General features: G+C 34.4%; 2 pseudogenes across 1 annotated transcript in view; both read left to right on the top strand.

Annotated features, from left to right (window-relative positions):
• LOC145243795 (histone-lysine N-methyltransferase SETMAR pseudogene) overlaps positions 1 to 8,860 on the top strand; it is a 58,524-nt pseudogene extending 49,664 nt beyond the window's left edge.
• Positions 8,861 to 11,709: 2,849 nt separating this feature from the next.
• The window catches only part of LOC145243571 (sialin pseudogene), an 85,901-nt pseudogene continuing 80,087 nt past the window's right edge, over positions 11,710 to 17,523 (top strand). The window contains exon 1 of the transcript XR_013862909.1: positions 11,710 to 11,846. The product of XR_013862909.1 is annotated as a sialin pseudogene, transcript variant X2 (transcript). The remainder of the gene's footprint in view (positions 11,847 to 17,523) is intronic.

Genomic DNA, 17,523 nt, shown 5'->3' with positions numbered 1-17,523 from the left:
GCCCAAATGTCCAAGGGAGTATCTATACAAATATGATGTTACAGAGTCTTAGCTTTGTACGACAGCTAAGTCTCTCTCTCTCTGTTCAAAATGTTGAGATCCAGCAACAAGCAAGAGCAAGATAGCCAGCAACAAATTAAACTGCAGACCAGCTTAATGCGCGTACTGGTCTTCCGCTTTATGGTTTTTTTAAATCAGAGATTTGCTTCTCCTAGAAAGGTTGCCTTCACCACGGCTTACGGGAGCCCTCTCTACCCCAATACACATATACACACACACACAAATATACACGGTGCTAGTTGGCCGTTGACTCAGAAAAAGAGTTCATTCGCCCTTTGGAAGGTCTTGTTTTTAATCCTTCAGGGAGACTAACCGCCCTCCTCACCAAATAAGTCTGGTGGGGGAACCAGTTTAGTCGCCGGTGACCCGACCATGAGGCAGGTAGTACTGGGTTACATGAGATAATTTTATAAATATTAATTCTTTAATATTTATAATATACTTTAATTTTACCATCTTGGATCATTTTGGTAATTTCAATTGTAATTTTCATTTTATATATATATATATATATATATATATATATATATATATATATATATATATATATATATATATATATATATAAGGAAAAGAGAAGGATCAATTCCACAAAAATAAATATATTACCGCATATTACCTTCCAGTTTTACAACCTTACATAACCCCCCCAATTAATCAAAATGACCCACTTCATAGAAAATAGACACCCTACAAACCGTTAAAATAAATTACCACACAGCAACAATACACCCACTACTTAACCATAATACATATACTCCTTAATCTCAATACTATGTTAAGGACCATATATATTCTTATATATCATACTATATATAACAAGCTTCTCCTTATATATTTAAAATTCAATAAAGCTTCCCCCAACATTCTATAATTCCTCTTAATCTTTTTCATTCCTAATGAACCTTACGCTAGACGCCACATCTCCCCCATGCTACCTAGCACCTTCTCTACTCTTCTGATGAAAAGCAATAGGCTTCGAAATGCCCTGGCATAAAGAGTCCCTTCTATACCCCAAATTTTGCCTGTATTCCATTATTCAATAAATGATCAATTCTATATCTACCTATATATAGTTTTGTGTCTTCATTTCATACTCTTGTTGTCCCATTATATATATATATATATATATATATATATATATATATATATATATTTATTTATTTACCAGTGGTGAAAAGAAGAAAAAAAAACCGGACTAAAGTGCTCAATGTGTAGTCAGAGCAGTATATAGGAAATTTATTACTGTGAGTCCAGAATGAGTTTACAAATTGTTTCAACTCTAGTTGAAACAATTTGTAAACTCATTCTGGACTCACAGTAATAAATTTCCTATATATATATATATATATATATATATATATATATATATATATATATATATATATATATATATATATATATATATATATATATTGGGGTAGAGAGGGCTCTCGTAAGCCGTGGTGAAGGCAACCTTTCTAGGAGAAGCAAATCTCTGATTTAAAAAAACATAAAGCGGAAGACCAGTACCCGCATTAAGCTGGTCCGCAGTTTAATTTGTTGCTGGCTATCTTGCTCTTGCTTGTTGCTGGATCTCAACATTTTGAACCGAGAGAGAGACAGCTGTCGTACAAAGCTAAGACTCTGTAACATCATATTTGTATAGATACTTCCTCAGACATTTGGGATCATGAATTTTTAAATGTCTGAGGGAGTGGCACTCGTCTGACAAGACGTTGCAATCATCATATATATATATATATATATATATATATATATATATATATATATATAAATGAACGTCTCTGTGTGTGTACATTTCCCTACGCAATAACTCTGTCAATTTTTAGTCTACAGACTCGAAATTTGATATACAGGGTACTGAGATCTGGAAAAATCGATGTGATTGGGTTTCGGCCAGAAATTTCGCTGTTAAGAGGTCAAAGTTCAACGATTTGACCTTTGAGAACTCTACAAATCTCCTCCGAGAATTTTGGTCTAAACACTTGACATATATAGATATTGGTTCCTTGGACATAAATCTAGCTTAATAACTTGATTTGAGCCCAAAACAATAAATGTTAAGGGGTCATAATAGGGGTTAAAGTTTTTAAAAATTGCCGTTTTTTTTTTGTTTTTTTTTTTGCTCAGCATACACCTCCAAACACCCAGGCAACCATGCTAGTATATATATATATATATATATATATATATATATATATATATATATATATATATATATATATACAGATACTGTCAAGAATTGTATAAGTCAACTGAATTAAAGGAATAAATTATAAGATGGTGAACATCATGAATTTTGGAATATAACTTTTTGTCATTTATTCCCTCTCTCTCTCCCTCCCTCTCTCTCTCTCTCTCTCTATTTCTCTCTCTTTATATATATATATATATATATATATATATATATATATATATATATATATATAAAGAGAGAGAAATGTCATTTATTCCCTCGCTATCTCTCTCTCTCTCTCTCTATTTCTCTCTCTTTATATATATATATATATATATATATATATATATATATATATATATATATATATATATATAAAGAGAGAGAAATAGAGAGAGAGAGAGAGAGAGGGGGAGAGATAGAGAGGGAATAAATGACAAAAAGTTATATTCCAAAATTCATGATGTTCACCATCTTATAATTTATTCCTTTAATTCAGTTGACTTATACAATTCTTGACAGTATCTGTTTCGTAGCGCAAAATCCATCACTTAATTATTATACCAACCAGTGAATCTATTATGCCCTTTACTCATCAGAATTTATAGCAACAATCAATCCGTCAAGAAGGAATAAAGTGTGATTTTACATGATTAAAATCGGAAAATTGGAAGATTAGTACGTTAATATATTACACATAATATATTAATTTACTGGGGAGTGATAAATAAGAGCGTACATATCTATTATACAATTAGGAGTGGAGGAAGAATTAAATATGGAATTAGTATAGGGAATAGAAATGGATCATGATATTATCACTTAGTTTGATAGTAATTTTTATAGATGGTAAAGTTGAGTTTATTAAGTGAGGTATTTTATGGATTAGAAAAACTAAATGGTAATAATCATATAAAAATGTATTTATAGTAACCCTTTTCTAAATATTGATCTAAAAATAAAATATATATGATGCAACAAGTGATTAAAAATGATTGATAAGTTGTTCCAAATAAATAAGACAAATAGTTTAATTGTTAGAACGAAGGTAAAAATCAATGTTATAATAAGATATATCTATTGAAAATCTATTAAGATAAACTATATATTTTTTTAATATATATACTCATTAAATTAACATCTATAAATTCATATCGGAATTATTAGTTAAATTATAAAAAAAAAAATTATAATTAATTAAAGTACATAGGAGAGGGGGTTTTAAACATAAGGATAACCTGAGTTGATATGGTCTAGAATTTTTAGGTCTAAACAATATTTATAAATCTTATTAACTAAGTAATAATCATATAAAAATGTAATGTTTCTAAATATTGATCTAAAAATAAAATATATATGATGCAACAAGTGATTAAAAATGATTGATAAGTTGTTCCAAATAAATAAGACAAATAGTTTAATTGTTAGAACGAAGGTAAAAATCAATGTTATAATAAGATATATCTATTGAAAATCTATTAAGATAAATTATATATTTTTTAATATATATACTCATTAAATTAACGTCTATAAAATCATATATATATATAAAGCTGAACGTCTGTGTGTCTGTCTGGTCACAAATATGCTCCTATATGGTTGACTATTATAGAAAACTGATCTCATATAATGATAGAAGATGGGTATGTTTGATCTGGCATAATGATGATTCATTAAAATTGTGGGGTCTGCGTTCGCGCCTGGCCTCCATAGAATGGAAATAGGCACAAACTTTAATAAAGACTTTTCATATCTATCTGCGTATGTATACTTTGATAATTATGTTTCAGTTTGAAGAAATATTGTGTAATAAAATTATGGAGTGTTCGTTCACGCCTGACCTCCATAGAATGGAAATATGTCACAAAGTTTAACAAGGTTTTTTTTATATAGATCCACAGAATATTGTGATAAGTGTTTCAGTGTGAACAGGTATGGTATAATAAATTATGGGGTTTATCTATTTTATTTTTACTTTCATTATATTTTGCTTTGGTTTTGATACCCCCAAATTTGAAGCTATCTCTTTACAACCCTTCCTTTTCATAACCTATCATACTTTCATAAATCAGAGTCCATTTTCTGTAGGCTATTTTTGAACCCAGTCAACAACGGGTACTTTTGCTAGTATATATATATATATATATATATATATATATATATATATATATATATATATATATCCTTACTATAGTATAAGCGGTCAACATTACACTCTATTAATTTGACAGCCTTTAGATAAATCTCAAACCCATGTCGAACAGTTTTTGAAGCATGAAGTCAAACTGAACTAATATTTAAAAAAAATCGGTCACGACACCGAGATTAACCCATAATTGTCATAACTGCGTTGCCTTGACAATGGTGTGGTGCACATGTCTTGCAGTCACGTTGCATTTTTTTGTTATTATTTATTGTTATGGCAGGTTTATGGGTGTCTGGTGGCTGGCGGGGGGTTAACGGTGGACTCGTGGTATTAGCAACAACACCAGCTGCAGCTCTCTAAATAAAATGCTCACAGGGGGGCAGTTTACGTGGACGTAATATTTTGTATAGCGTCCACTAAGATGTAATTATACGCAACGTTTGCTTTAGTGCATATGTATCCGTGTTTTGATATGCATCCGCATATTTACACACACACACACACACACACACACACACACATATATATATATATTCATAGATATATATAGAGAGAGGAAAAAAGAGAGACACAGAAAGAGAGAGAGAGAAAAATATAAATAGATTAATACATACATAGTAAAGTGTGAAAGCATATTTTTTGTTAAAATCACTTATAACAAGACATGAAGCCACTTGATATAAAGAGCCTAAAATACTACTTCAAGGTCAGAAACAAACCAACAGTAAGTATTATTTTACTAAGATTATTTAAAGATTCTTAAAATTTTATTTAAGATTATTAAAAAAAAAAAATTAGATTAAAGTGAACTTTGTAGCTGGGTTATAATTTCAAGACCAACAGTAATTGTCATTTCCTGCATTGATTATTGCAAATGTATGAAGCCCTAATGTCAATGTGTATAAAAATAATTATTAATATATAAATATTATATATATATATATATATATATATATATATATATATATATATATATATATATATACTCGGGGTTTTTTTATATTCAAAAGTAATGGACTAATGAATTCAACGAGGTTGTTAGATAGTGCTCAATAAAAAGAGCTGATAATACTTATTTATTGTTATATAAACATGCTCACATCCCGCTGCTACAAATAGCCACTTGTTTCAATCAAACAACAGATATCATCAGGCAGCGACTTGACTATTCAAAAGTTCAATGAATAATCTTAAGATTATTCATTGAACTTTTATGAATAATCTTAAGATTATTCATTGAACTTTTGAATAGTCAAGTCGCTGCCTGATGATATCTGTTGTTTGATTGAAACAAGTGGCTATTTGTAGCATAAACTTTTGAATAGTCAAGTCGCTGCCTGATGATATCTGTTGTTTGATTGAAACAAGTGGCTATTTGTAGCAGCGGGATGTGAGCATGTTTATATAACAATAAATAAGTATATATATATATATATATATATATATATATATATATATATATATATATATATATATATATGTTAGACCTCTTCAAAATTGACCTTTTTCTTCAAACATATGGAAACTGCTATTATTCCCATTCTCCAAGGTCTAAATTAGCTAAATATACCAGTTATTGTGATCTTGGACCTTCGCTATGTCTGCCTCAAGAGCCATGTAATTTTATTGTTGACGCTTTTCAAAAACGCTGCAAAATAAGGGATATTATGTCCTTATTTTCATTGTAGCTTTCCAGAGGTTGATGCTATAGCATTGAAAGTGGTACCAAATGAAAGCTAATAAAATTTTCTTAGGCCAAGAAAATAAATGCCGTTGTTACAAAAAGGGAGTTTAAGTTATTTTTTGTCCCGTTCTCCTTTGCGACTTAGACTGTTACAAAGTGTTGGGTCTACGTGTGCAAACGTGAGTAACGTTACAGTATCATCTGTAAGGCATGCTTCTCTGACAATCTTAATGGCGACTTTTTTAAGGGTACTTCGTTATCTGTCTTGTTCGACAACACGAAGGATTGATTGACGCAAAACGCAAAAAGTTTTTAAAAATATATATGCATGAATATCTCACCTCGACGTAAATACCACGACAAACCCGACAAGCAGCTAAATTCCACCCCTTCACAGTAGAGACCTCTAGATGTAAGAGGGCCTTCTACTCCAGTAGTTTCTTCCCCAGGACAGCTAAACTTTGGAATTCCCTGCCGGGTCCCTGCTTCCCCAACTGTACTGACATGCAGAAGTTCAAGTGTAACGTGAACCGATATCTTGCTGGCCAACTCCCTACACAGTACCCCTGATTCCCATGTCCCTGATAGTAGCCCCCTACAACAAAGTGGCAATATGCCTTGTTTGGGGTGAAAATGTTAAAAAAAAAAGTCTTGGATAAAATACATAAAGGGAAAACATTTACAAGTTTGTCAAATTAAAAAAAGAAATTATATCTACATTTAAAAATACCCTCCTCATGATAATCTACTATTTGAGGCGATATTTGTGAGCCCACTAAAACAAAATTATGTTAGAATTTAGGATGGAGGGTTAGTAGCGTATATAAATTTAGGGCAATTATTGAATAAATATCGATTGAAAATAGCTCGTTGTCCAGGTAACGAGTCGCATCGGACATGATCAGTTGGGGAAATCACGCATACAAGAAGCGTTTGAATGGGCGCCCTTTTTCTTTTCTTTTTTTTAATCTTAGTTTCGTTAAGAGAAAAAATACTTCGGTTTTCGTTTGCTGATCACTCCTGGAAAAGTAAGTTGGAACTTGTGAGTGATACCCTCATATAAAATTCATTACGTGAAAGAATTATTTGAAAGACCCTCCCCTCATTTCTATATCGACGACTTTATAAATTATCTTAAATACAGCGATGTCTAACAGATATAGTTGGAGGGAACGAGCAATTGTGACGGATAGCAATACCGAACTGATTTTCACCATTGCTTCTTTAAAACAAACTAACCTTAACTAGTGTGGAGGGAGAGAGGATCTCCCCCCACTCTTTTACAGAGGGACAAAAAAATATACGTCTTACCCCATTCTGTCCGGACGAAAAAGAGATCGAGAAAAGGAGGGGATTATGGGATTGCATTCTCGTTGTCTGTGTATCCCTCCGCCTACGACCAAATAACCTCCTGGCATGCAGGAGGTGGGTATTAACAACCACCACAAGCAGGACACTAAGATATAGTGGCGCATGTTATTGTTGACGTATTCACGTACATGGGGGGGGGGAAAGAGAGGCCAAGGGTGGGAACTTGAGTATCCAAATTGGAGAGGTACCATCCAATCATATTTAAAGTATCGCCATTTACCATATTTCGCTACAAGTTTATACTTGAATTTTTGAGGCATACAATCAAGAATTTTGGCTCGATCTTCACCAAAGCATAACCAAATTTTTGCATACTATTACGTCATTTTTTTTCAAGATAATTTTTTTTTTAGTTATTTTTCGTTTTTAACACGACAATTATTAATTTGATAATTGTATTATTTAAACGTTTCGTTTTACTGTTTTTTTTTTTAATTTTATTTTGAGTGCTATTTCCCCATCATTTCGGTCAACACAACCTCCGACCTTCTTCAGGTGCATCTTGTTGAACTCAAGAATCTTTATATCAAATTCACGAATCATTACGGAATTTCGAACTGAACCCTTTATTTAATCCACGGGTGAGGGTAAGATGTTCTCGTTCCGTCAACAATGGCCGAGTGAAAGCTTTAAGTAATTCGTAATTACAACTGATTATAACTTAGCACTTATATCCATTACGCCATAGTTCCTTATTCTTGGTTGTAGCTTAATTGTGTCAAGAAATAATCAAATCCTGTTGCATACAATAAAAAAATGGCGGACAGCATGAAAAATCTAAACTCTAATGAAACCTTTCAAGATAAAATAAGCATAAATTAATTCATACAAAAAGCAAAGCGTTTCATGATGTTTTTGGAGGGGGGGGACAATGAATCGTGGTTTGTGATATAAATTGTTGAACTCGCCTTACTACCCCAACAAACAAAAACTCTTCTTTCTACTTGAGTGCGTCAAGCGAAATTTCCACAAGCAGAACTTCTTCACAAAGGTTTCTCGTTTATAGAGCATATAGCTACGAGACTACATTTGTCTGCGGAGCACATTGCTATATGGCTACTTTCGTCTCTGGAGCACAGAGCTATGAGACTACTTCTGTCTGTAGAACACATTGCTCTGGGACTACTTCCGTCTGTGGAGCACATTTTTATAGGACTACTTCCATGTGGATCGCATTGCTATGGGATTACTTCCGTCTGTGGATCACATTGCTATGGAACTACTTCCATTTGTGGAGCAAATTGCTGCAAAACTATTTCCGTCTGGGGCACGTGGCTATAGGACTACTTTAATCTGTGGAGCACATTGCTATGAGATTGCTTCCCTTGTGGTTATAACCTGTTTTTTTTTTAAGTCGATGCCCACAGATCTCTTTCTTGAAGTACCCTCACAAATATTCGGACTGGATTCTGACAAATAATGACCTCTTTTAGTAAAAAGCAAAAAGAATTTGTCACCGTCCGACGGCAATAACTACATTCTCATTTATCCGCTCTTCGTTATGTTCACTCACCGCTAGAGGTCACTTGTGTCGCTTTTGCTACTATATTTTGTAGTCAATCTCAGGTTCGAAGATATGCACCTAAAGATAACCGGAAATTACATCGGCCGAAACGTAGTGTAATGGGGACAAAAATGGATGGTCACATTCAATGCTGCCAAAACTAAGCTCGTTTCCTTCAATAATTACAATAAACCTTCACTACCACCATTAGCAATGGCCAAGAACACATTACCCGAAAGTACTTCCTTTAAACTCCTCGGCCTTACGTTTACAGAAAGCATGAACTGGAATAGATACATTGAGAGCATTGCCAAGGCTGCTGCAAAGAAGGTGGGCTCTCTCTACCGTGCTAGAAAGCTACTTACGCCAGAAAGTATCCTGTACCTCTATAAGGCCACCATTCGCCCATGTATGGAATATTGCTGTCACATTTGGGCTGGTGCATCTGCTACTTGTCTCTCACTCCTTGACAGGGTTCAAAAGACAGTTGCCAACCTGATAGGTCCTGAACTGTCATCTAAGCTTCAGCCTCTGTCCCATCGACGAAATATTGCATCCCTCTGCCTGTTCTACAAGTACTCTACCTGTTCTACACGTACTTTATTGATGAATTCTCTGGCGAACTACAAACACTTTTACCCTCTCGACGTGACTACCCCCGACAAACCCGACAAGCAACTAAATCCTGCCCCTTCACGGTAGAGATCCCTAGGTGTAAGAAAGCATTCTATTTTCTTCCCCAGAACTGCTAGACTTTGGAACTCCCTTCCGGGATTCTGCTTTCGTAACTGTACTGACATGCAGAAGTTCAAGTGTAATGTGAACAAACATCTTTCTACTCATCTCCCTTCATAATATCTCTGCAACTTATGTCCCCGATAGCAGCCCCCTATTTCAAAGTGGCACTGTGCCTTGTTTGGGATGAAAATTGAATTTTAAAAAAATGTTATGAAAATAACCAGTAATAAATATGGGAGTAATAGTCAAAAAAATAAAAAAAGTTTTCCTAGAATTACCGTTCTGTGGAACTCTGTTCCGCTGGAATGCTTTCCAACTAACTACATTATGGTCGTATTCAAGTCCAGTGTAAACAAGTTCTTGATGAACCGCTCCTTTAAATAATTAAATTATTTAAAATGTTCACCAGTAACAACTACTACATTGCTGTCTCAATGACTACCATACACTCATTAACTCTTGTCCTCGAGTAACCTCAGGCCGTGATAAGTGGTTATTCACTTGTAAAACGGAATCTCATGTAAAAAGCGATGAAAATTAGTTTCTTATTCATGAAGATTACGAGATCATGCGATGGATTTGACTGGATGTTAAACCGGCTTAGTCGATTGCAAAGGTTTCGTTGGTGTTCATTAAACCATCTAAATCGATAAGGAAGCGAAAATTGGTAATTATTGTTCAAAAAAAAATTGGTACGAAGAGCATTGATTTTGGAGATTAGCAGGAAAAGAATATGTATTTTGACATTGACCTCTGGGATTATCTGATAAAAAAAAAGGTTAATCTTCTGGCGACATAAGTAAACACAATGTGGGTGGTCTAGTAGAACAGAGAGAGAAAGAGGGAGAGACAAAGAGATAGAGAGAGAGAGAGAGAAAGAGGAGTGGTGGAAAGATGGGGGTGCGGTGGGGAGAGCAAGCAAAATAGTGGGATACAGAAAGCGAGGGAGGGGGAGGTATATGTAGGCAATGTTATAGAGACATAATAACACACGTCGAAGTGAAAGAGAAAGGAGGAGGAAGAAAGAGAAAGAGTGAGGCAGAGAGAGGGGGATAGGGAGAGACATATAGACATAAACATGGAAGGGGAGGGATATGCAACGACTGACATAGAGACTTACTAACACACATCACGGTGAAACAGAGGAAAATGAAACAGAAATAGAGTGAGTGTGTATATGACAGGGAGGGAGGGAAGATGTGAGGGAGAGGACGACACAGAAAGGGAGCGATATATATATATATATATATATATATATATATATATATATATATATATATATATATATATATCCCTCTGATGAGAAGAAAGTATTTCTTTTGAAACTCCGCGGATTAAGGACAATCCACTTCGTGTTTCCTTTTTGAAAATTAAATATGTTTTTAACTCTTCTTAAAATGTTTTCAACATGTTTTATTAAGTCTTTGTTTACACACGCACACACACACACACACACACACACACATATATATATATATATATATATATATATATATATATATATATATATATATATATATATATATATATATATATAAATATTCATTTAAAAACGTATCGCAAAAACAAAAACAAATAACATCTAAATAAATCGTGATATATCCAAACAGTCGGCGGGATGGACCAGCGGATAAAGAGCTCATTACCGTGGGGTCCCGATCTCGAATCCCGCTAGATTCAGCCACTCTGATGAGTCGTAGACGACGAAACACGTGTCAGTTGATATTGTGTGTGTGTGTGTGTGTGTGTGTGTGTGTGTGTGTGTGTGTGCGTGCGTGCGTGCGTGCGTGCGTGTGGAGAGAGAGAGAGAGAAAGAGAGACAGGTAGAAATAAAATGAGATAGATAGATAGATAGAGAAGCAGGTAAATCATCTACGAGAGAGAGAGGGGGGCTTAGAGAGAGAGAAAGAGAGGAAGAGAAAGGCAAGCAAAGTATCTACGGTAGAGAGAGAGAGGGGGGGACTGAGAGAAAGAGAGGAATAAATATATACAAACTGCTGACATAATTACTTACCAACATACATCGATGTGCACTCACAAGTAACGGTTTAACAACCGACAGAAGTAAACAACACATGGATTACTGTTTGTTTACGCGAACACCAGCAAGGATACCCGATGTTGTCCGGTGGAAAATGAAGTAGAAACACAACAGATTTCAAACGTATGTATTTATTTCACGTCCTTTCATTTGTTATTTACATGTCTGCCCTGTCAACACGTCGTACAGTATATGAACCGTGGCACCTGCCGTACAACAGAAATGAACGGTGGTTACTTTATATAGCCGAACATTTTGAAACAGTCGTCTATAATAGATTTGTTTGTGTCAAGTATTTTCATGATTGTATCTAAACGGAAATCGCTCTTACTTTGAAAACAACACATGTTTATATATAAAACTTATGTATGTATGTATATATGTGCGTGTGATGTTTGTGTGTTCCTATAGAAAAAAAGGTTTGAGGATCTACAGAATGTTTTAAAGTGCACTCTTATGTAAAATTCAACACGGACGACAATGAAATTATTCGGAGATTTCTTAATGTTCATCTAAAGAGAATATGAAGGCATATCTTTTTCTTTTCTTTTTTTTACACAGAAATCACCACTTATCAAGGCCCGGAGGCCATTCGAGGATAAGGGTTAATGGGTATACATTAGTCAATGTGATTATAGCGTAGTAAACATAAGTAGTGGGAATTTTGTAAATTGGATTACTTAGGAGGACGATTCATCAAGAACTTGTTTACATTGGACTTGAAGACAATCAGATTGTAGTCAGCAAGAAAGCAAGCAAACAGAAGGGAGTTCCACATGCGTACAGTTCTAAGAAAGAAACTTTGTTCATGGAATCTACATTTAGGTTTAGGCACAGATGAAGAGTGTGGGAAATTATTGATAGTGGTTTTGGCTAGACGAGTGTTTTTCGTGAAAGTTTGGCGAGGGGGACTATTGATTGAAGCTCAGACGAGCACTTGCCATGAAAATAACGATAAAACAGAAAACAGGCTCTTCTGTGGAAAAGAGATCGCAGTAAAGAGAAAAGGGCATCCTCACTAAGCTACGACGTCTCTGTAAAGGCAGGATCCCTTAAAAATTCAAATATATCCTATTTTTTGTAGAATGTTGATCGTATGTATGAGCATTCTGAGAAAGACAACAGAATTGGTTCGAGATTTTTTTTTTTTTTTAAATAAGGGAGTTATTAAAATCAAACTTTAAAACGGCATAGACATTTTAAACGGGGATATACAAGTTGGTTGGAGTGAACCCTGCGGAAGCAATACAATGCGGAAGCAATACATCACCACATACTTTGTTGTCATATACGAGGTGTCTTCAATAAGTTTCCAGACTTTTTTTCGTATAGGGACTTTTATTGATAGTACACACATGAAACTATAGTCGGCTTCGAAGTAAGCTCATCCAACTGCAATGCATTCACTGTACCGTTCCAACAACTTATGGAAGGCCACATGGAAGTCCTGATTGCACCAGGGGATCACCACAGCCTTCAATACCTCCCGGTAAACTTTGGTGTTGACTTTCAAGTCGACTTCGAAGATGTGAGGTGGCATGATGTGGCCCTCACTTGAAACTATTTCCAAAGACCGTAACCATGCGTGGAGATGTATCCTCAATTGTTGAATCGCCCGGATTTGCATTTTAAGGGTGCTGTCAATGGTCCTGTTGTCATAACTTGGATCGGTAGAGAGCATGAGTTGTGCAGCGGCGCATCTCCGATCGTTGAACATTGCGTCACTTTCAGACATGATAAAAGGTTCCTATCGCTCTTGGAATTTGTAAACAACTGACTAACTAGTAGTAGTAGTAGTAGTAGTAGTATTAGTAGTAGTAGTAGAAGAAGAAGAAGAAGAAGAAGAAGAAGAAGAAGAATGGGGGGGGTAGCAAATGGGTAAGTTACTCAATCCAAGTTGCATATCATATAATAAAGTTGTTTGCGCAGAGAAACACCGACATGTCATCGGAACATTTGTGATTGTCTCTAGTAGGAGCATCCATAGAAAGCTACTTTTGAAAACGTTGCGTCTTGAACGTGGGTTAAGCAATGTTTTTATCCTATTTTTCAATATCCCCACACTTTGTTAGATATTTACCGGACAATGCCAACAGATGTGCTGGCTGACGATTATTATAATCGTTATTTATATTTGTAAAAATAGAATGTTATCCTAGCGAAATAAATTGGTTGGTTGGTTGTTTTTGTTTTACGGCATATCAACCCTTTTGGGTTATTTAATGCCAAATCCAGTGATTTTGAAGAACAATTTTTTAATAGAGTATATTTGTTTTTTAAGTCCGTTTCTATTTAACCGATAGTTGGGACCATAACAGGTACTACCACTCCGGATCAGAGTGGACCTGGGAGCAATGGCAATTAAAGGGTGGCTCAACACTCCCCAAAGCCCACAAGCTGGGGCCTCACCATCGGATATAGTTTAAGATCATATCCAGGACCAGCGAAATAAATATTTACAGATAAAATTATTTATGTTAAAAGTTTTTAATAGAAAAGAATGTTAGAACACAAACAATAATTTAAAAATAGGTCTGGCCTCTAGAGTCTGACGTAGAAGTCACTTAGAATGACGTGGATCTTACAGATAGAGGTTGAAAGACACGTGTCGTTAAGTCAAGAGTTGGGAGTCAGAGAAAGCAGACAGAATCGATAGCCAGAGGGAGAAAGACAATAACGAATTCAAGTAGGGGTAAACGTTGAATGTGAAAGTATAGGACCAGCCGTTCAGCTTTCTAATGGGGGAGCATTCGGAATAAAGCTGCTGGAAATCTCACAAAGACTTCGGATCGTATGTATATTTGTTTGCAGCTTTTCTGAGGATACTTCAACCCAAGATCAACCCAGATGGACCAGATATGTTTTCCGATTTGCCAGACGTTAAAGCCCCAAATAAGTGTTATTCGTCATTTGTGTTGTAAAGGTATTTATGTATATTCTTGTCCTGTCATTAAATGCACACGTCATATAAATGACTGTGACGCGTATAGACAAACGTATATCACTTGGATTTAAGAAGCAGACGCTTTAAATAGCAGATAAACTTTATTTCCGTCGCCTGACGAGAAATGTCTGTTTTTTAATAAATAAAACAATTGCCTCGAAACATTAGCATGTAAAGTGTAGTGACTATATAATATTTGTCTATATAAATAAAAATATTATAAGATGTATATATATATATATATATATATATATATATATATATATATATATATATATATATATATATATATATATACAGGGTGTCAACAAAGTCTGGCTACATTATGTAGCCAGACTTTGTGGAAGCATCCTGTAGAATATGTAGCCAGACTTTGTGGGCACCCTGTATATATATATAAATATATATATATATATATATATATATATATATATATATATATATATATGTACGCGCGCGTATATATATATATATATATATATATATATATATATAAAAATTATAACACGGAAATTACATAATTGTCGATGCAATAATTTATTTCAACCTTATGGTATTTTCAAGCATCTAAATCAGACAATTACATTTTTGATACTGAAAAAGAAAAGAATAATCGTGCTTCGACCCTCGATTTTTCTTTTCTTTTTCAGTATCAAAAATGTAATTGTCTGATTTAGATGCTTGAAAATACCATAAGGTTGAAATAAATTATTGCATCGACAATTATGTAATTTCCGTGTTATAATTTTTATCTTATTGCTCTGTTTACCACATTGAGCTCTCATACCCGGATTTCCTCTGGATTTATTCCATTATAACACTATATATATATATATATATATATATATATATATAGTGTGCCCACAAAGTCTGGCTACATTATATAGCCAGACTTTGTGGACACCCTGTATATATATGGCTAAATATAGACCAATTAACATTGTGATTTAAAAATAAAAAATGAAAATAAAGGCTAACTAGGTTTCGTTCCTTGCTTAAAAGAATATGGCGGAGAAGAAAAAATATTTTTTTTAAATAAATAAATAAGCAGGAAAAAAATTCCATAGAAATCATATTAAGTCCTAACAGTTTTTTTTTTTCTTGCTTGCAAAGGAAAGTCTCAAGGACTTAATAAAACAGTTTCTTGGTCTTTGTAACACACATGTATACACTGACAATATTACATTTCTATGGCAACACAAGGATGAAGATGTTCTATTCAACTATACTCCCACTTCATAATCAGTCTCTATCTCTTCCTCGACTATCATCAGGTTGACAATAAAGTACTTGCGGTTTTTAACCTTTAAATTAAGATGAAAATATCTCGGTTAAAAATAAAAAATTATTGATCAAAATAAGCACCATCAGAATCAACACATTCTTGCCAACGCAAAACAAGTGTATTTATGCCAGTAACGTAAAAATCTTGCGTTCTGGTGGCGATGAAGTCGCTGAAAGCTTTTTGAAGTATTTCTCACGCAGAAAGCTGTCGAGATGCTTGGAGAAATAGTAGTCGGTAGATGAGAAGGTCTGGAGAAACTACCAAAATAGAATCCATTCATGTCATTGAATATCTGCAGAAGACAACAGCCTCCTTCATATTTCTGTCTCCATTTAAACTTCGCATTCTCCAATACTTTCCACGGTTGAAGTCAGTTCTAATGATTATTCAAATGACAGAAATTAATTATTCCCCTTGCTAACTTTGATTTTAAATATGCTTCATATAATCAGGTTGTCTAAGTCGGACAAAGTTTAAATGAATTGTAACAAATTTTATTGCTAATAACATGGCACAACAATAACAAAAAAAACTTGTCAGACGCAAAGTTAAAAAAGTAACTTAGCATGTTAGAATAGAAATAATAGATATAGTCACCCGTCAAGCTTTTTGAAGTATTTCTCACGTAGAAAGCTGTCGAGCTGCTTGGAGAAATAGTAGTCGGTAGATGAAAAGGTCTGGAGAGTATGGCGGATGAGGCAGTTTCGTAGCTCAATTCTATTTATTGGCAATACTTCTCCATCGTTATGGTTTCGCCCGCATTAAAAAAAGACTGTAATGCATGAGACCGATCGCAGACAACCAAACTGTCAGCATGACCTTCTTTTCATGCTACTTTATCTTCAGAAAGTGTCGTGAACTTTCGTCGGCATGTTACCATTGAGCTGAGAATTGCCAGTTGTCGTAAAGAACCCACTTTTCATCGTAAGCTACAACCCAGTAAAAAAAAACGGGTCATTCTTGTGTAAAAGAAGGGAAGATGACACTTCGGCGCTTTTTTTTTTTGGTTGTCGTTCAATTCGTTAATCAATTTGTTTGTCTTTCCGATCTCTCTACAGTGGTTGAAAATCGTTGTATACGTTACGTCTAATTCAGAAGCAAGTTCTCGAACAGTTGTGTGTGGATTGGCTTTGACTAAGACTTAATTAATCGTTGACAACATCCGATCGCTGACTACTACACTCATCACCTTCAAGACTCTCGTCGCCGCCACGTAATTTTTTTAGTCACCATTGTGCTATGCAGTATTGGTTCATTGGCCAAACGCTTCATTAATTTAACGAACTGTTTCAGCAGCTTTTCGAACTAGCTTGAATTGAAATAAAATATTGCGCGAATCTGCTTTTTTTTCATCTTGTATTTAGCGTTCTGAAAAGAAGACATAATTGTTTTAAAACGATTGTAATTTAAACGATTAGATTTAGCGAAAAAAGTAAAAAATACTCGAGCTAAGATTGAACTGAAAACCTAAAGATAGGGAGTCAATTACGATAACCATTATGCCTGTTCTTGTAAGTGAGTAAATATGAGATAGGATAGCCGTGGATTCGAACCTGCGAAGCTAGGATTGG

Source organism: Euprymna scolopes, chromosome 22 (genome assembly GCF_053919585.1).
Source record: "Euprymna scolopes isolate OS-2025 chromosome 22, ASM5391958v1, whole genome shotgun sequence".
Classification (NCBI taxonomy): domain Eukaryota; kingdom Metazoa; phylum Mollusca; class Cephalopoda; order Sepiida; family Sepiolidae; genus Euprymna; species Euprymna scolopes.
This window is presented reverse-complemented; position numbering and strand designations above follow the sequence as displayed.